The following is a 21,064-nucleotide window of genomic DNA, read 5'->3' on the forward strand; positions in this document are numbered from 1 at the left end:
ATTTATTTTATTTTTGAGACAGAGTCTTGCTCTGTTGCCCAGGCTGGAGTGCAGTGGCATGATCTTGGATCACTGCAACCCCTGCCTCCCGGGTTCAAGCAATTCTCCTGCCTCAGCCTCCTGAGTAGCTAGGACTACAAGCACCCACCACCACGCTTGGCTAACTTTTGTATTTTTAGTAGAGATGGGGTTTCACCATGTTGGCCCAGCTGCTCTTGAACTCCTGACCTCAGATGATCCACCCACCTCAGTCTCCCAAAATGCTGGGATTACAGGCATGAGCCACCACGCCCAGCCTCAAATAAGAAACTTTAAGAAGTACCTAGATATATTGCCCAGAAATTCTTTCTGCATATCATAGAGAAACCTGGACTAGCACAGTTAAGAATCACATGCAGCTTATCTATTTCTTTTGTTGTTGTTGGTTTTTAGTTTGCCTCACGTTTCTCCTTTCCCACCCTCTTGGGAAAGCCTTTTGTCTCTACCTAGAATAGATAAGCCTTTTGTCTCTACCTAGAATCTCCCATAAGTAGTCATCTTGGCAAAACATTTGTGGTACCAAAATGCCTGGTGAGACTACCTCACCTGGCCCTCCTTCCCAATAGCCTACTGAAGCTTCTCCTTGCACAGCTGCCCCCAAAAATTCTGCCTAGAGCAGTATCACCTGACATGGGCTCCCTGGACCAGCAGCAGCAACGTCAGCTGGGAGCTTGTGGGAAATGCAAATTCTCAAGCCCTGCCTTGATCCACTGAGTCAGAACCAGGGGCCCAGTACACTGTTTAGACAAGCTTTCCACGTGGTTCTTACGCACATTGAAGTTTGAGGACCGCTGACTTAGAAAAAACATCAGAAAGGGAATTCCAGCAATGGTGGAGACAAGAAGTGCCAGGTGATCTCCAGGACCCCTTTCAACAGAGAGATTCTAGTCCAAAGCACTTTGCCCACTAACTGTAAGTATTGAAGTACGTGATGCAAAAAGAAACAACTAGAAAATGATCTAAAGTCTTATTGAATAAGTTCCCTGAACTTTGGACATGAGGATTCAAAATTAATGACTCAAAGTTTTTGGAAATGAACGGTACATCTCAATTCTCTGGGTCTCTGGAGAGAGGCTAATTGGGGCCCATAAATTGGAAGAAATTACTTAGCGAGTTGATTAATCTTCTGAGAATGGGATGGGGGGCCAAAATGATGCATTCTGCTGATTTCTAGAAAGAGGATTTAGTTAAAATCAATGACTTCACCCCTCTGTAAACAAGCTGGATCAATCCAGCCTGCGGGCAGTCACGTCAATGTACAAGAAGAAGAAAATCAGGCTGCAGGCAGCAGGATTTCAGAGAAATTTTGTATTTGTCAGAAAACAATTTGTCACCTTCAGGAATATAAGAGTATGGAAGGAAAAATCAAACAGCAATTTCGGCCAAGAACAGATTTTCCTGTATGTGGGAAAGGGGACGCCCAGGCCCTGGTCATGCAGAATTAAGTCAATTATTCTCTTGGGCTAAATTGCTGTTAGCCTCCACTTCATAAACTGAATATTTGCTGTGCCTTTTCCACAGTCTGTATAAACGATGGTGTGGATCTCTGGGAATAGACAGCTAGGCTGCACTGCTGACTCGGGGCCAGCACAGGGAAGTCCTCACTGTTCAGCAGTGAGCTCTTGGCATTGCAGACTACCCAAGTGGTTTGCACAGGCCCAGGTCTGCATCCCACACTGCCACACCCTATTACCACCACCTGGAGCTACCTCCTAGACAAGAGAGGCTCACACCTTCAGCAGGTACCCAGTGAGAGAGGGCCACACCTGTAGCAGGTACGCAGTGAGAGAAGGTCACACCTGCAGCAGGTATCTAGCGAGAAAAGGTCACACCTGCAGCAGGTCCTGCTCTCCGTACTATCTTTCCCATAAAGGCCCAGAACTCCCATTCCCAGTTTCTCTGCAGTCCCACCTCACCCCTCCAACCTCAGGGCCCTCTTCAGGTTAACCATGCTTCCCCAGGCTTCAGCCACTCCTGCTACAACTCCGAGATAACTCTGCCAGGTAAAGAAGCTGACATACACTCGAAAAGTGAAAAATGTGGGCACCCAGCACAGTTAGACTGAGCAGAGAGGACACAGGACACAGAGCCAAAAGAGAGACCTAGGTCGCTGTGGTAGGCAAATAACAACCTCCCCGCCAAAAAAAAAAAAAAAAAAAAAGTTCACATCCTAATCTCAGAACCTGCAATATGTCATTTTATGTGGCAAAAGGGAATGAAGGTTGCAGGTGCAACTAAGGTTGTGGATCAGCTGACCTTGAAAGGCATGAGTATGCGGAATTACCCAGGTGGACTCAATCTAATTACAAGTCCTTAAAAATGGAAGAAGAGGCAGAAGACAGATCAATGTGAAAGGCACCCTACCCACCCTTGCTGGCTTGAAAGAGAGGGAGGGAGGGACAGGGAGAGAGGGAAGAGAGAGCTTCCAGAAGCTGGAAAAAGCAAGCAAATGGGTTCTCCCCTAGAGCTTCCGGAAAGAAACCAGCCTTGCTAACAAATTATTTTAGCCTAGCACAACCTGTATGGGACCTCTGATCTAAAGGGCCATAAGATACTAAATATGTTTTGTTTTTAGCCACTCTGTGTGTTGCCACTTGTTACAGCAGTGACAGGAAACTCATGCAGTCAGAGGAGCCTTTGGTGGGATTGGCAAGACCTGCTCTGGCCGGTGTTCCAGCATGGGACAGGTACGGCCACCGCCTCGCTGAATGGGAAAAGTGGAAAGAAAGAAACAAAGATGCTTCATTTCGAACCATTAATTCATCCCTGAAATTTCATAAACACTTAACTGACGGAAACTTAAAAAAAAAAAAAAAGGTCTTCACTTGGATTTTAAAACCAATTTGAGTTGAAGCTTTTAGAAAATGAAGCTGTTTACCTTTGAAAGCAATCTTGACAAAACAACCTCAAATAATGTCACAAAAACACACTACAGAGCTAGTGAGATTGTTTTTAGCACATCCATAAAGGAAAAATAGAACTTAGCATCTAGTATTCTATAAACTCTGCTGGCATATTAGAAACATCTTGACTTCAATAATTATATGCCATAACAACCTCTAAAACATACAGTATCCAAATTTTGCGTGGTCTTGGGGGTTTTTTGTTTATTTTGATTTTTAGAATTGTATGAATTCACACTTGGGTACCTTCCTGCGTGGTGGAAGTAAGAGACACTCAAAAAAGAGCAGATGTTGTACTAGAAGACATAACATACAAGGATGATTTTTAGTGGCCTCTGCTGGAAGAATCTCAAGGCTTCTCCATCCCCCGCCACGCTGCCTGCCCGGTGGAGAGGACCCCTTGTTAGGTGGAGTATTTGGCCTCCAGGGAAGGGCCAGTGCCAAGCTCACTGGCGAGAGCTGTGTCTTTGGTTTACTCTGTCCACACAGCAACCAGGCCATGTCAGCCCTGGGTGTGGGGACCAAACAGGGCTTTCTCTTGTTATTTCGTGCTCTCTGGTGACAAGTCCCTGTGGGCTGCTGGGACTGTTGAGCCACTTAGATTTAGGAAACAAAGGTCCTCTATGTTGTCAAACCCATTTTACCAGGGAGGCCTGCCCCAGGTCTCAGATCCAAAGGCTCAGTAGCAGGAAGAGCTCAGCGACTGTGCTCCAGCACCCTCTGAAGAGCAAGTGAAGAGGGTCTTCGGGGGCTATGGCTGCACTCCACTGGGTCCTGAGGCCACAGTCAACTCACTCCTCAAATGTAGTATCTAAAGAAGTGGGAAAGAGGTGGGGAGAAAAGAGAAGAAAAGGAGGAGAAGCAATTATTTCTGACTAGTGGTCTGTTGCCGGCCAGCCAAGGGGACTCTTGAGCAGTGTCCAAACCACCTGCAGAACTGTTCAAAGGAGGCCCTGCCAAGATGTGCACATGTAGAGAGGCATGCGTGGGTACTGTTTGCTAGCACCTTCTCCTTTAGAACCATTTCTGTGGAGTTTTTGAAACATATTAATGATCCCGATTGCACTGACTCTTGCAGACACAAAGTTCAGCCCAGCAGGATGGGCAACGCATAGAACCCATGCATTTTCTTTAAACAAAATGTGTTCTTCTGAGTGCTGAGAAACAAGCAGCTTTTCTTTTTCCTTTTTTGTACATACAACTAGATATTTTGTCCGGGGTGAGGTAAGAGCTTGTCAGCCCAGCCTGTGATTTTGAATATTAATCTGTTGGAAAAACTACAGCTTTCAAAATGGAAACCTGAATTTAAACAGATAATAGTATAACTAACATACTTTGCAGTTGTACAATATAACTTAGACATGTGTCACATCTATCAGATGATGCACGTTTAAGTGCAAGTTTAATTCTTTGAAGCTTCTAGAAGGGAAATGGTGTGGAAGTGAGGAGGGGATGGTAGGGACATTTTATAATTTATCAGACTAAGCACAACAGCTCAGGTATGTGTGTTTAAACACTGCTCCTTCCTATGCCTAAAATTCTTATCTCAGGCTAGAGAATTCACCTTAAGGTTTAACCACAATTCTTCCAAATGTGGAGGCTTTTGCCCCCAGAGAAGATATAACCAAGGTAATTTAATCAGAACAGAAATAATCCATGTCTCACCAAGCCCATGGCAGGCTTCTGCCGCATGTTAACAGATGCAGGCATTTATTATCATTGATGACTTGTCTTTTAATTTGACGTTTAATATAGCTCCTTGTCTCTGAGGCCTTTGAGATGTACATACATTTTTGTTTCGCTCTAAGTTAACATTCTGCCTTTCTTCAGAGATCATCATTCTTAATCTCCTTTAAACACTTCCTCAAAAAGAACAGCTGTCTTTAGCCTGTCTGCCTAAAGTCTATTCTTGATAACGATCACAGGTTTCAGTGAGTTTGAAGTTCAGTACTCAATGATTTCCATCTTACACTTGCAATCCTTGGGGCCAAGAACCTCATCTTTTTATACATTCTGCAAAGCGTCTTGTGAACTTATAGCCCTCAATAAATCACATACCGCAGCAGGGGCGATCACCTACCATTTCCACTCTGGGGACTGAGGTCATCTATATTTTATGGAGATCTCTGTTAACCAGGTCCATTAATTTTGCAGGAAGCATCCTAAGTGCAGATCTGCTCCTGTATCACATGAGTTGCCAACTGGCCTTTTCCACAGAGGCACCACAGGGACCCAATTTATAACAACATCCGTAAGCAAGGACTGTGATTTGTTGTTGTTTTCATGCAGGAGCTGGAAGGTGCTTTTTGGATCACTCTCTATGCAGGAGCAACATTGACCTGGGCTATGCTGAGCATGGGGCCTCTACAGCTGGGGAGTCTGGGAGACAGAACGCACCCAGATGAGCTTCATTTTGTGGGTACCTTGGGCTGAGTCCACCCAAGTGAACACCCTCACTTCACCCAGGAGCTCACCTGGGCAGACACCATGACAGCTGGTTGGTAGTGGGGACAGGAGGAGGGGAATGGTGTGGGTCCCAGCAGGGGGTCCTGAACCTAGCGTTCAGTCCCTCAGGTATGGCTGAATTGGCCCCAGGTGTGGGCCCTCCCACTCGTGGTTCACTTTTCCAGATCCTGAGCATCTAGGTAAACTCACCTGAAACCGATCTCAGCCTCCAAGTGAGACAACCACTGCTCAGGAGCCAGGCAGCCTGCAGCGTCTCCCTGAGCACCCATCTTCCATCTGTCGTATGAAGATACCAATGCCCCCGCCATGGGACAGTCGTGAAGATTTAATGATAACACACGTACAGTGCACAGCACATGAAGCACTCAATACATATAAGGTCCTGATATTTATCATTTTTATTGCTGCTGAGCCAGATCTACCTCCTGCTCCGCAAGTCTTCAAAGGTCCACTTAAATTGACCTGGTCAGTTCTGAGCATTCGTATTCCTCTGAAGGACAAATGGCTGGGCCCAGCCAAAAAACCTCTCTAATTCTGGGAGCTGATATGTCAGCTGTTCCACAATGCCTCCTTCAGACTGTGATATGGACTAAATGTTTGTGTGCCCCCCAGCTTAGATGTTAAAACCCTAACCCCTGATGGGATGGCATTTGGAGGTGGGCCTTTAGGAGGTAGTAGGCTCAGAGGAGGTCATGAGGGTACAACCTTCATAGTGGGATTAGTGCCCTTATAAGTAGAGACACCAGAGCTTGTGAGCCCACCTTTCATGCAGGGGCACCAAACAAAGGCCACATGAGGACACAGGGGGATGACATAAAAGCCAGGAAGAAGGCCCACACCAGAATGCGGCCATGCTGGCACTTTCATCTTGCACTTCCACTCTCCAGAATGGTGAGAAAACAAATTTCTGTGTTTTTTTGTAGCTGAATACTTTTTAAGTTTTATGTTCAGGGGTATATATGCAGGTTTGTTATATACGTAAATTGTGTTTCACGGGTTTGGTTTACAGATTGTCTTGTCACCCAGGTAATAAGCATAGTACCCAACAGGCCGTTTTTCAATTCTCTCCCTCCCTACATCCCCCATTCTCAAGTAGGCCCTGTCATCTGTTGTTTTCTTTGTGTTCATGTGTTCTCCATGTGTTCTCCACTTATAAATGAGAATATGCAATATTTGGTTTTCTGTTCCTGCATTAGTTCACTTAGAATAACGGCCTCCAATTCTATCCATGTTGCTGCAAAGGATGTGATATCATTCTTTTTTATGGCTGCATAGTATTCCATGGGGTATGTGTGCATTTCCTTTATCCAGTCTACCACTGATGCACATTTAGCTTGATTCCTTATCTTTGTTTTTGTGAATAGTGCTGTGATGAACACAGTCATGCATGTGACTTTATGATAGGATGATTTCTATTCCTTTGGGTATATACCCAGTAATGGGATTGCTGGGTTGAATGGTAATTCTGTTAAGTTCTTTGAAAAAATCACCACACTGCTTTCCACAATGGTTGAACTAATTTACACTCCCATCAACAGTATATAAGTGTTCCTTTTCTCCACAATCTTGTCAGCATCTTTTTTTTTTTTTTTTTTTTTCTGAGACAGAGTCTTGCTCTGTCACCCAGGCTGGAGTGCAGTGGCATGATCATGGCTCACTGCAACTTTCACCTCCTGGGTTCAAGCAATTCTCCTGCCTCAGCCTCCCTAGTAGCTTGGATTACAGGTGCCCGCCACCATGCCTGGATAATTTTGTATTTTTAGTAGACACAGGGTTGTGCCATGTTGGCCAGGCGGTCTCAAACTCCTGACCTCAAGTGATCTACCTACCTTGACCTCTCAAAGTGCTTGCGATTACAGGCGTGAGCAAACACACCTGGCCAGACTTTATAATAATAGCCATTTTGATTGTTGTGAGATGGTATCTTATTGTGGTTTTGATTTCGCTTCCTCTAAAGATTAGTGATGTCGAGCATATTTTCATAGGCTTATTGACCATATGTATGTCTTCTTTTGAAAAGTGTTTATGTCCTTTGCCAACTTTTTAACGAGGTTGTTTTTTGCATGTAATTTAAGTTCCGTATAGATTCTGGATATTAGTCCTTCATTGGTTGCATAGTTTGCAAATATTTTCTCCCATTCTGTAGGTAAGGTTGCCTATTTACTCTGTTGATAGTTTCTTTTGCTGTGCAGAAGCTCCTTAGTTTAATTAAACCCCATTTGCCAATCTTCGGTTTAGCTGCAATTCCCCTTGACATTTTCGTCGTGAAATTTTTGCCAAGACCTATGTCCAGAATGGTATTTCCTAGATTATCTTCCAGGGTGTTTATAGTTTAGGTTTTACATGTAAGTCTTTAATCCATCTTGAGTTGATTTTTGCAGATGATGTAAGGAAGGGGTCCAGTTTTAATCTTCTGCATTTTAATCTTCTGCTGGGATAGCCCGTTATCCCAGCACCATAAATAAATGTGTTGGAGTCTTTTCCTCATTGCTTGTATTTTGTCAACTGTGTTGAAGATCAGATGGTTGTAGATGTGTGGCATTATTTTCTGGACTCTGTTCTGTTCCATTGGTCTGTGTGTCTGTTTTTGTACTAATACCATGTTATTTTGTTTACTGTGGCCTTGAAGTATAGTCTGAAGTCAGGTAATGTGATACCTCCAGATTTGGTTCTTTTTGCTTAGGATGGCTTTGGCTATTCTGGCTCTTCTTTGGTTTCATATAAATTTTAGAATTAGCTTTTTCTAATTCTATGAAGAATATCATTGGTAGTTTGATAAGACTAGCATTGAATCTGTATATTGCTTTGGGCAATATGGCCATTTTAATAACATTGATTCTTCCTATCCATGAATGTGGAATGTCTTTCCATTTGTTTGTGATGACTCTAAACTCTTTCAGCAGTGTTTTGTAGCTCTCCTTGTGGAGATCTTTCACCTCCCTAGTTAACTGTATTCCTGGGCATTCTATTTTTTTGTGGCTATTATGAATGGGAGTGTGTTCTTGACTTAGCTCTCAGCTTGGACATTGGTGGTGTATAGAAATACTACCGATTTTCATATCCTGAAACTTTGAAGTTGTCTATCAGATCTAGGACTTTTGGGCAGAGATTACGGGGTTTTCTGGTATGGAATCATATCATCTGCAAACAGAGATAGTTTGACTTCCTCTCTTCCAATTTAAATGCCTTTTATTTCTTTCTCTTGCCTGAAATTCCTGTTTAGCTGCCCAGCCTATGGTATTTTGTTGTGGCAGTCTGAGGAGACTAATATGGTGCCAGTACTTCTTCCTCTCGGCACCTTGCAGCCCTGTGACGACAGCTGCAAACTAAGTTTTACAGTCCTCTAGCGACCAATGTTTCCTCTTTTTTTTGGTATCTAACTTAATTTTTTAACTGACATAATGGCATATCTATGAGGTACATAGTGATGTTTTGATACATATACTAATCTGATCACCAATCAGTATCAATAAAACATATCCATCATCTCTTTCTTTGTTTTGCAAATATTCGATATTCTTGTTCTAGCTATTTGAAACTACATAATATGTTACCTACATATATTCATCCTACAGAGGTATAGAACACTAAAACTTATCCCTTTTATCTAGCTGTAATTTTGTATCCTTAACAAATCTCTCCCTATCCCTCTCTTCCTTTTTACCATTCGATTTTCTATAATAACAAAATAATCGTGACCTGAGCCCCCTCCCACAAACCTACAAGTGTTCCCAAAGATACTTGGGAAATGCATCCATATCCCATGGCTCCACCTGGCCCTGCTCCCCCAGCTTCCCACCTGTCACACCTGGTCGCCTCTTACCTGCTCTGCCACTTTACTCCAACTCTCTACAATCTACCCAGACTCCAGTTGCAAAAACTTTACTCAAACTGCAAATGCAGACCTGTTACCAAAGTTTAAGGACACATAATAGAAGTCAATGCACAAGTTGGAAAAAAAATCAGGTATCCCAACCCTGTGGACCAAATAATTTCACTGGGGATCCTCACTGACCCTCTTTCCCTTATCCCCAATGCAGCAGTCAGGTCTCTGGAGTCAATTCATAGTCTCCATAAAAAAAAAAAAAAAAAAAAAACCTCCATGATCATTTCCTTACTCCCTGAGGCCAAATCTGTTTGAGATAAAATCTCTGCAGAGTCACTGTACTCTCAATGGAGTCACCATCCTTAGGCAGGGGATGCCTCATTACCCATTCCAGACTCAGACTGTAGTTTTATCTCTTGCACAGCCAAATGCATCAAATAATAATTACCCCCAAGGTGAGGAGCTTTGAGCCCTAAAGACAACTCAAGCTTCCATCTCTGGCAACACAAGGAATGTGAAAGCCTTGACTCTCTTTTCTTTAAAGGTTACAAAAATACCAAGTTCATATATATAAGAATGGTGCTCCCAATAGCAAGAGGCAGGTCCTTAACTTCCATCTGCATGACCAAAGGGACTCACTAAAGGGACCCCCAAAACAAGAGGAACAACTCTGCCAAAGATTGCTTTGTTTTTGTCATAAACTGCTAAGGTTTTCAAAACAGCATTTTCCCCTTGCCCCAACTGCAAATGGATCCCATCGTCTAATCAGTTATCATGTTCTGTTTCCCTTCCATGCCAGGATAGACACATTTTTTTTTTCTTTTTTTTTTTTTTAAGACAAAGTCTTATTTGTTGCCCAGGCTAGAGTACAGTGGCGCGATCTCGGTTCACTACAACCTCCACCTCCCAGGTTCAAGTGATTCTTGTGCCTCAGCCTCCCAAGCAGCTGGGATTACAGGCACTTGCCACCACGCCAGGCTAATTTTTGTATTTTTAGTAGAGACAGGGTTTCACCATGTTGGCCAGGCTGGTCTCAAACTCCTGACCTCAGGTGATCCACCCACCTCGGCCTCCCAAAGTGCTGGGATTACAGGCATGAGCCACCACGCCCCGCCGACACATCTTATAACCCATTGTTCCTTCATGTTTTCCTTTGAATACCACTAACCAAGACTTTGCAAACTTCACCTTCTGCAGATTGTGTTAAAAATTGGCATTTTTAAAAACATGTTTTTAACCACGTACCTCTGCCCCAGAGATTCATATTGGCTGTCTTGGCATCTGTTTCTTATTCTATCCCAGAAACTAAGAATCACTTATATTAGACGATGAGCTCCTTGGAGGTAGGGGCTTTTCCCACTCTGCCCTGCTCCTTGGAACTGGGTCTGGGTGAGATGCTGGATGGTACTTAAAAGCTTTACTCACATATGTGGGCCACCCATATAATTATTCTCTAAAAGCAGTGGGCTCCTCTTCTAAATATTCTTTATTTTATTTTATTTTACTTTAAGTTCTGGGGTATGTGTTCAGGGTGTGCAGGTTTGTTACATAGGTAAATGTGTGCCATGGTGGTTTGCTACACCTATAAATCCATTACCTAGGTATTAAGCCTTGCATGCATTAGCTATTTATCCTGAGGCTCTTCCTCTTCCCACCTGCCTGACGGGCCCCAATGTGTGTTGTTCCCCTCCCTGTGTCCATGTGTTCTCATTGTTCAACTCCCACTTATAAGTGAAAACATGTGGTGTTTGGTTTTCTGTTCCTATGTTAATTTGCTGAGGATAATGGCTTCCAGCTCCATCCATGTCCTTCAAAGGACATGATCTCATTTCTTTTTATGGCTGCATGGTGTATATATACCACATTTTCCTTATCTAGTCTGTCATTAGTGGGCATTTGGGTTGATTCCATATCTTTGCTACTGTGAATAGTGCTGCAGTGAACATATGTGTGCATGTATCTTTATAACAGAATGATTTATATTCCTTTGGGTATATACCCAGTAATGGGATTGTTGGGTCAAATGGTATTTCTGGTTCTAGGTCTTTGGGGACTCGCCACACTATCTTCCTCTAAATATTCTTAATTGTTACATTTCCTCCCTTTGGGCTCAGCTGCCAACTGCCACAGCCACTTCAATGATCCCTGCCTCTACTCTTGCCACTCTCTAATCCATGGTCCATGCTCTAGGCTGAGCAAGCTTTATAAAATGCAAATCTGACTGTGTCACTCCTCAGCTTAAATGCTGCAATGGTTTTCCTGGCTCTTAAACCAAAGTGCAAAATGTCTCACAGGACTGTTAATGGTCTGGCTGCAGCCCATACCTCCTGCATCATTTCTTGCCACTGCTCTCTTCCTACTCTGTGCTTAGCCAGGCTGGACCCCTTTCAGGCCCTCGAATTTGCTGTTCTCTCCTATCTCACGTCCTCTGGATGTGTTCGTCCTATGGTAAATAGATGTTAGTCCTCAATGCCTGTATAGTAAATAGATGACGCAATCCATGATGGCCTTCTCGTAGCCTGAGCAGCTTCCCAGTAAATATCTGAAGGGACAGGAAGGAAAGTAAGATGAGGATGGAGGGGGCAGAGGGAAGAGAATAGAGTAGAGTAGAGTAGCATGTTGGCTGATGAGACCACAGAGCTCAAGAACCAAATCAGTTGATATGGGAAGGATGAAGCATGTAAGATGAGAAAGGGGTAAAGCCAGAGCTATCACAGTCAAAAGGAGGGTCTTGAGACCTTGGCCAGTCCTCTTGGGTTGGGCTCTGATGACAGTGCTCAGCCTTCCTAAGTCCCAAATGGTGCAGGCTGGTCAGGAGGGCTCCTACGCCCTTTGCACCATCCATCCAGCAGAGCACTAGCTCTCTTTTGACTTGAGACACCCTGGTATGGCCAACTGAATTTCTCATTCTTCCCAAAAACAACCCCCATTCCCTGTCCTCATCCACCAGAGGTCAGAGCTGGATCTGAGTCTGGGTGAGATCCCTGACTGTATTTGAAAGCTTGACTTTCACCCAGAGCCGCATCAAGGTCTCATCAGCTGGCCCTTTGACCAGGGACTCGATGGCTATTCTGACCTCGAAGTGATATGAAAACATCTAGGCAGAGAAACCAAAATTCAGATGGACGTCTCAAGCCTAATACTTTATACCAACCACAGAGCAATTAGATAGTCACGTTGTTGTAGAGCAGATCAGCACGCCACCTTCATGAGCAGCTATAAATATTTTCTTCTGCTAGAAAATGTTTTCTCCTGCTGAGTAGTCAACTCGTATCTATGCATCAGCATAGCTGTAAGAGATTCAGTCTGTGTGCCAGGCATGGTGGCTCATGCCTGTAATCCCAGCACTTTGGGAGGACAAGGAGGGCAGATCACCTGAGGTCAGGAGTTCAAGACCAGGCTGGCCAACATGATGAAACCCCATCTCTACTAAAATACAAAAATTAGCCGGGTGTGGTGGTGCGCACCTGTAATCCCAGCTATTCAGGAGGCTGAGGCGCCAGAATCACTTGAACCCAGGAGGTGGAGGTTGCAGTGAGCCAAGGTCGCACCACTGCACTCCAGCCTGGGCAGCAAGTGCGAAACTCCATCTCAAAAAAAAGAAAAAAGAGAGAGAGAGAGAGAGATCCAATCTGTGGTAAACAGAACCAATAGGATATACATCAATACAGAGGAGGACATTTATTAATTATGGGAATTGGCTCTCATGGTTATAAATGCTGAGAGGTCCTACAACCTATCATCTGTAAGCTGGAGAACTAAGAAAGCTGGTGGTATAATTCCATCTAAGCCCGAAGGCCTGAGAACCAAGGGATCTGATGGTATAACTCCCAGACTGAGAACAAAGGCCTGAAAAAACACACAGGGGTTGCGGAGGAATCTGGGGTAAAGTCTGAAGGCCGAGAACCAGGAATGCAAACATCTGAGGACAGAAGAAGAGAGATATTGCAGCTGAAGAAGAGAGAGTTCACCCTTTCTCTGCCTTTTTGTTCTATCTGGATCCCCAACCAACTGGATAATGCCCACCCCTGTTGATGAAGGCAGATCTCCTTCACTCAGTCTACTGATTCCAATGCTGATCTCTTCCAGAAATGCCCTCACAGACACACCCAGAAATAATGGTTTGCCAGCTATCTAGATGTGCTTAAACCAGTCAAGCTAACACAAAATTAACCATCGCAGTCTGCAAAAATGTATACTTCACATGGAACTCAAGGCCTACAAGGGGAGAAGCAGAAATGTAAACAATGTATGTCACGCAGTATTCTGGAACAGGACCCAGCTCACAGCAGGCACTCGGTAAACAATTGCTGCAAATGGAGGAATGGATGAATAAATGGGTGTTACAGTAGGTATGGAATACAAAATCCAGTTGGTCACCAACAAAGGGTATGTTTCATAGTTGAAAGGGAATTTGGGTTAAATCATAGAAGACAGGTCGGATGTACTTGGTGGTTAATATTTGGAGAATTTGGAGGAAGTTCTGATTATAAATGTCTTATTGGAAAACACTTTTACATTACACAAAGCATAAAGAAGAAAATTAAAGTCACCAACAATTTAGGTAGGTATATGAAATTAAGTATATGAGGAAGAAGTGGCTTAGCGGGGATAGAAATAAAGCCAATAAGGAAACTGGCCTGCTGGGCCAGACTAGTGGATGAAGAGATGGCATGGGGGTTGTTCTGGAAGGAACAGGAACTGCTTTCCACACCATGGTGCCTCAAGTCAAAGATATGTCATTGAGACTTGAAAAATACAGAAGACCTCACACTGCTTTGTCAGAAGGATGGAGCAATAGGGGTATTTCAGGATGACTGGTACTGCCCAACTCTAGCCCTGGAAGGCTGGAGAGTTTGTGATTGAGCTAGAATGTCCCCCACTATTACCCACAACATGGTCAAAATCCCCTGCCAAGTCATCAGGGACTTGCTAGCAAAGGTAGAGGCAGTGGGCATGTGGAAAGAAAGATGCTCGTTCATCTGATTCACTTCTACACATCCACCTGTGCATAGGTAGGTCCACTCCTATGTGTGTGTTCAACAAAGTGCAACACTCGAAAAGGGTGTTGCACCAACTGGGGTAGGGGGCAGTTAAATAGAAGCAGTGTTCTGTCTCCTAATTAATAGAGAGGATGGTTAGGCCTCTTGATTGATGACACGCAATCCCCCATCAGCTCTCCTCCAGCAAGCACCACTGCCTAACAGTTTCAGAATCCAGAAGGCAAAAGTATTTTCATCCTGGACATGGGGAAACTGGAAAACAGCAGAGCAAGCCAGAATTTTCACTTACATGGTCTGCTGGATGAAATGACACCTTATCAGTTTTCAGTTTTGTGTTCCTTCTAGATCCACACACCAGAGACTAGCATGCTTCAGGTGGATTGCTGATTTCCCCTGTAAAAGCCTGCCATTTGGATACCCCTTCTTTGATAATAGTCCAGATACCAGAGCAGTGAAGCGGAGAGGTTCAGGTGGCTAAGCTCTATTGCAGGCTTCCAAGAAAAGAGCTTCGCTGATCACACCATTATTTCCCATTAGCCTAAGAATGGTGCCTATTTTTCCCTTAGAGAGCTTTATATAGATAGGTGGCTGCTTCCAAAGGCCCATAAAATGAACAGGAATTCAAAGATACGTTTCCTGTCTTCAGCTAACACTCACTGCCTGCTTCTCTGAATTATTCATTATTGAAATTATGCCATCAGCAAGACCAAACCATCTTTGTTAAGGAAAATTTACCCACAGAAATTTTAGAAAGTAGAACATGGATGAGGGCCCCCGCTTCTGCTTTTCTCCTAATTATTTTTCCTTAAAATCCAAATATCACCATGATTAATGCTACAGAAAAGCAAAATCGGATTGAGTATGTATAGTCACTGATAGATACTTTAATGCTTAAGGGTCAAAATTTGTTATTAAATGTTAACTACTTTTTCTCAGCTTCAAGAGAATTTTCAGCTATGTTATATTTTTAATCTTCTTCAGGGGAATGCCATCACCTAAAATACATGAACAGAATTTTTTAAATGTCAGAAAGGTCTTATTCTTGTGTTTCCAGACAAAGTCATTACAAATTCTCACTGGGATTCTCAGGTTGCTCTTGCTGGTTCTCTCTGCCCTCTCTCCATTATGCCCAGGCAGGGCACACACACATGCCCTTATGCATACACACACAAGCACACATGCATATATACACACATGCATACACAAGCACACATGCATATATACACACACGTATGCACACACAAGCACACATGCATATATACACACATGCATACACACAAGCACACATGCATATATATTCACATGCATACACACAAGTGCACATGCATATATACACACATGCATACGCACACAAGTGCATATGCATATATATACACACTCATACACACATAGTTGAATTTCTTTGGGCCTTCACCTTTTCTGTCTTCAACTTGGATTAGAATCATGAGGTTAGGAAAAGTACAAAAGAGAAAATCTATCCTATTCCAATTTTTCCCACATTGCAAAGACCTGGACTTACAGAATAGGCTGTCCTTGTAAAAATCAATGAGGTTAAGGCATAGAAAATAAGGTTACACAAGCTCCATAACTCACCAGCTGCATGACCTCAGGCAATTGCTTAACCTCTGCGTCTCAGTTTCCTTGTCTGTAAAAAGTGGATAATAATAGTCTCCCTCATAGAGTTGTTAGAATTAAATGCATGAATACAAATAAAGTATTTTTAGCAGAGGAAGGAATAGAATAGATGGATGGATAGATAGATGATACAGAGATAAGTGTTTTTTCTAATAGTTGAGAGAGTAGCACTCTTCAGCAATCAATCAGCCATTGAATGGATATTGATTTAGTACTGAGAAAGAGGCAAGGTCTGGGCTTGTTGCTATGGATATGATCACAAACAGTCAAGCTTGGTTCTTATTCTCACAGGGCACTCAGCCTAGTCATCCCAGAGAGCACAAAGTCTCCTTATAACTGACACGGTCAAACCATTGCCATCTTGATGTGGACTAAGAAGTCTCTCGTATGTGCCACTGGCTCAATTATCTGTGAAAAATAACACGAGTGCCAATTGATGGGGGTATTACAAAATTCTGCTGACTGATCTTAAAAACACTCTAATTGAAGGCATTATATTATAGAATAATTTGTAAGCAACAATGCAAAGACAGCCCCGTCAGTCATAAAAACAATAAAGGTTTACCCCCTCCTCTATAGCAGTTTGGTATTAGGATCGAAATCTGATTACAACATACCCAAGATAAATATTATTCAATGATATATTAGCATCATTCCTACAAATCCAGCACAATTCAAAGCACCATCCCGAGCACTGCAATTTCTAAAACCTAAAAGTACAAGAAGACTTCACGAGGACTCAGTAAGTCAGGCTTAAACTAATAGGCTTAAACTCTTTGTATTAAATGCTGCTTTCACAAATCCACAAACCCATTCTCACAGGATGTTGCTTTTGAAACAAGGCAGGATTAGTGCAATGGGGGAATTGTGGTCCCCAGCCTAGTCTCTAGAAGCTGGCCTCATTTTCAGCTGACTGGAATTAGCCACAGAGAGATGCTTGTTTATAACTTATGTTCCTGAAATCTTAGAGACAGAGGCAGCAATGCAGAGATTTCAAAGGGAATGAATGGTTCCTGCCTGGTGTAAGAATAATGTCATATTTTCTGCAAACAAGGCTTCCGGGCACATTTGTATTCTTGTTGCTGAGCAGAAGTGAGGAGGCTCAATTTCAGAATGTGGCAAGATCACTTAAAGTGAGAAACCAACCTCAGGGGTCTTTTCATTTGCGTCTGACACACTCAAATAGTCTCCCATTGAGCCAAAAGCACATTTCACAAGAACTATCCCTTCGTTTTCCAAACATGTGCTAATAATAATAAAAAGGACTGATGATTGAGTAGTTACTATAATGCACACAACTTATACATGATAGTGCATCTGATCCTCACCACAACCCTGTTGGAGAGGCATTATTATCCCCGTTTTGTATGCAGAATACAATATTAATTCATCAGTCTGAGCCTCTATAATGAATAGACTTACAGAAAAAAGTAGTGTCCAAGATGCAGGATTAGGTTTGAACCCAGGCCTGTCCACCTCCAATGCCCATGTTCTAGAGCACTGCACCAGTGGTGAATGGTGGTTTCTTTGGTGTCATTTCTTTGAACCTTTTAACTGAGGTATAAGACATACAATAAACCACACGTACTTAAAAAGTTCATTTTCATAAGATTTGTATACCCCATGAAACCAACAATGCAATCGAGATAATTTATCCCACATGGCAAAAGTTTCCTTGTACCCCTTTATAATCCCTCCCACTATTCTGCCCTATCTGCCATCCCCTTCTCACCCACACTCCCTCAAACCATTGATCTGCTTTCTGTTACTATAGATTAGTGTTCATTTTCTAGAAATTTATATGAAGAGAATTATACTGCTATAGATTGAATGTTTGTGTGCCCCCACTCCCAAATTCATATGTTGAAATCCTAACCTCTAAATTGATGGTATTAGGAGGTAGAGCCTTTGAGAGCTGACAAGGTCATGAAGGCAGAGACCTAATTAATAGGATTAGCACCCATTATACAAGGGACCCCAGAGAGCTAACTCATCCCTTCCATTCTGTGAGGTTACAGTGAGAAGCCAGAGCCTGTAACCTGGAATGGGACCCTCACAAGAACCCTATGACACTGGCACCCTGATCTGGGACTTCAGCCTTCAGGACTGTAAGAAATTTCTGCTATTTATAAAGTACCCAGTTTATGGCATTTTGTTAAGGCAGCAGAAACAAAGACACAGTATCATGCTAATTTTTTTGTCTAGCTTCTATCACTCAGCCTGATTATTTTGAGATCCATTCATGTTGTTACATATATCAATAGTTCATTACTTGTGTTGGTGACTCTTATTCCATTATATGAATATATCACAATTATCCACTTATCTGTTGATTGTCATTGATTGTTTCTGGCTTTTGGCTGTTACAAATAAAGTTGCTATAAATATCTGTGTACAAGCCTTTGTATGAACAGATGTTTTCATTTCCCTTGGGTAAATTCCTGGATCACAAGTATATGATTAACTTTAAAGGAATTGCTAAACTATTTTCCAAAGTAGTTGTACCATTTCACATTCTTGACAACAGTGTATCAGAGTTCCAGTTGCTCTACATCCTTGACAACATTTGATAAGGTCAGTTTAAAAAAAACAACTTTGGATATTAAGCATCTCATTGTAGTTTTAATTTGCATTTAACTGAGTGATAATAATGTTAAGAGTCTATTCATAATGCTTATTTGCCATTCATATATTTTCTTCAGTGAAATATCTATTCAAATATTTTGCCCATTTTTTATCATATATTTTTGTTGTTATTGAGTTTTATTAGTTTTAATAACATATCCTGGACATAAATCTTTTATAAGATGTATTTATTTGCAAATATTTTCTCAGTCGTAGCCTGTATTTTCACTCTCTTGAGTATTTACCAAAGAGCAGATGGTCTTAATTTTGACAAAGTCTAATTTGTCTTTTTTAATGAATTGTGATTTTGGTATCATTTCTAAGAAATTCTTGCCCTATCCAAGATCGCAAATATTTTCTCCTATATAGTCTTCTAGAGGTTTTATAATTTAAACTTTTATATTTAGATCTGTGATACATTTTGAGTTAATTTTGTACAGATATAAGATAGGAATCAAAATTAATTTTTAAAATAGGAGTATACAATTATTTCAATAGCATTTGCTGAAAAAGAACGTTTTTCCTACATTTAATTGACTTTATACCTTTGTCAAAAATAAATTAACTACATGTACCTGGGTCATTACTGGACTCTGTTCCATTGACTACTTGTCCATTTTGATGCCAGTATCATACTGTCTTAATTACTATAGCTTTAATGTAAGTCTTGAACTCAGGTAGTATAAGTCCTCCAACTATTTTCTTTAATATAATAAAGCTGTTTTAATTATACTAGATCTCTTGCATCTCTGAATGAATTTGAGGCCCACACATTAGTTCTAGGAAAAAAAAAAAGCCTACTGACATTTTAACTGGGATTGTGTTGAATCAAGTTATCAAGGTATACCGGAAAAAAAAAATGCCTAATGGAGTTTTAATTGATGTTGCATTAACTCTAGGTCACTTGGGAAATAACTGACATCTGAATAATATTGGGTCTTCTCAATATTATTATGTGAACACAGTATAACTTTCCATTTATTTATGTCTTTTATAATTTCTCTCAGCACAGTTTTTATTGTACAGATCTTATACATTGTGTCAGATTTATCCCAAAGTGTTTCATATTTGTGTACTATTGAAAATGGCATTATTTTATTTCCCTTAAATTTGTTTGTTGCTAGTTTATAGTACTACAATTTCTTTCTGTATGTTGATCTTGTATCCTGCAACCTTGCCAGCCTCACTTATTGGTTCTAAAAATATTTTTGCAGATTCTGTCAATTTTTCTACATAAATATGTCATCAGAAAATAAAGATAATTTTACCTCTTTCATTCCAGTCTGGATGCTGTTTTCTTGGCAGGGGTAAGAGAGAGAAAGTGTGCCTTATCAACTGGCCAGTAGAATAGAAGTGGTAAAAAACAGGCATTCTTCTTTTGTTTCTTATCTGAGGAATACTGTATTTGATATTTCATGATTAAGTATGATGTTGGCTATGGGTTTCTGGTAAATGACTTTCATCAACTTGAAGAAGGTCTCTTCTGTTTCTAATTTGCTGAAAGTTTCTAACTAATGAATGTTGAATGTTTTTCAAATGCTTTTTCTGCATCTATTGAGCTCTTAAGGCTTTTTCTTTTTTAGTCTATTAATATGGTAAATTACATCAATTTGTTCCCAAATGTAAAATCAACCTTCCCTCTCCAAACCAAACATTACTTGGTCATGCTGTACTATCATAATTATATATTGTTGGATTCAAATTGCTAACATTTTGTTAAGAATTTTTGCATCTATTTTCATAAGACACATTAGTCTGTAAGTATTTTGGAAATTACAGAGTTGGAAAGTATTTTGTCCTGTTTAATTTTCTGGAAGTGTTTGCATAGCCGTGACATTATTTCTTCCTTAAATGTTTAGGATAATTCACCAGTGAAGCCACCTATGCCTGAGTTTTCTTTGTGGGAAGGCTGTTAACTATAAATTCAAATCATTCAATAGATATAGAGCTATTCAAATTCAGTTTCTTTCTGAGTGAGATTTGAGAGTTTTGGTCATTCAAGAAATTTTCCCATTTCACTTAAATCATCAAATTTATTGGCTTAAAGTCGTTCAAGTATTTCCATGTTATCCTTTTAGTATCTGTAGAATTTGAAGTAATGTCACCTCTCTAATTTTCTGAATATTGATCATTTTTACCTTCTATGTTTTATTCCTGACCACTCTGACCAGAGGTATATCAATTTTACGAATCTTCTTAAAGAATGAAATTTTTGTTATATTGTTTTTCTTAATTTTTCCTATTTAACTGAGTCCTGTTCTGATCCTTATTAGTTCATGTCATAAACTTACTCTGGGTTTAATTTGCTACCCTTTTTCTAGTTTCTTAAGTTGGAAATTTGTAGCATTTAGTTGAAATCTTTCTTCTTTTTACTATAGGCTATTTAGTGTTATAGATGTTCCTCCAAATACTGTTTTAGCTGCATCCCATTGATACTGATATGTTGCATTTATATTTTTATTCAATTTAAAGTATAAATTTCTTTTTTGACACATGAGTTTTTTAGATGGGGTTTATTTAGTTTCCAGATACTTGTGGACTTTTCTGATATCTTTCTATTATTGTTT

At 41.1% G+C, this 21,064-nt stretch overlaps 1 long non-coding RNA gene across 2 annotated transcripts in view; it reads right to left on the reverse strand.

Annotated features, from left to right (window-relative positions):
• LOC110744183 overlaps window positions 1-21,064 on the reverse strand; it is a 61,167-nt gene that overhangs the window by 25,052 nt on the left and 15,051 nt on the right. The window contains exon 3 of one of the 2 annotated variants that reach the window (XR_002524483.2): window positions 3,587-3,753. This is a non-coding gene — a long non-coding RNA (uncharacterized LOC110744183). Of the gene's footprint in view, window positions 1-3,586; window positions 3,754-17,294; window positions 17,427-21,064 lie in introns of both variants that reach the window. The other variant, XR_002524484.2, reaches the window with a different exon arrangement.

The sequence above is a fragment of the Papio anubis genome, chromosome 11 (assembly GCF_008728515.1).
Source record: "Papio anubis isolate 15944 chromosome 11, Panubis1.0, whole genome shotgun sequence".
Lineage (NCBI taxonomy): Eukaryota > Metazoa > Chordata > Mammalia > Primates > Cercopithecidae > Papio > Papio anubis.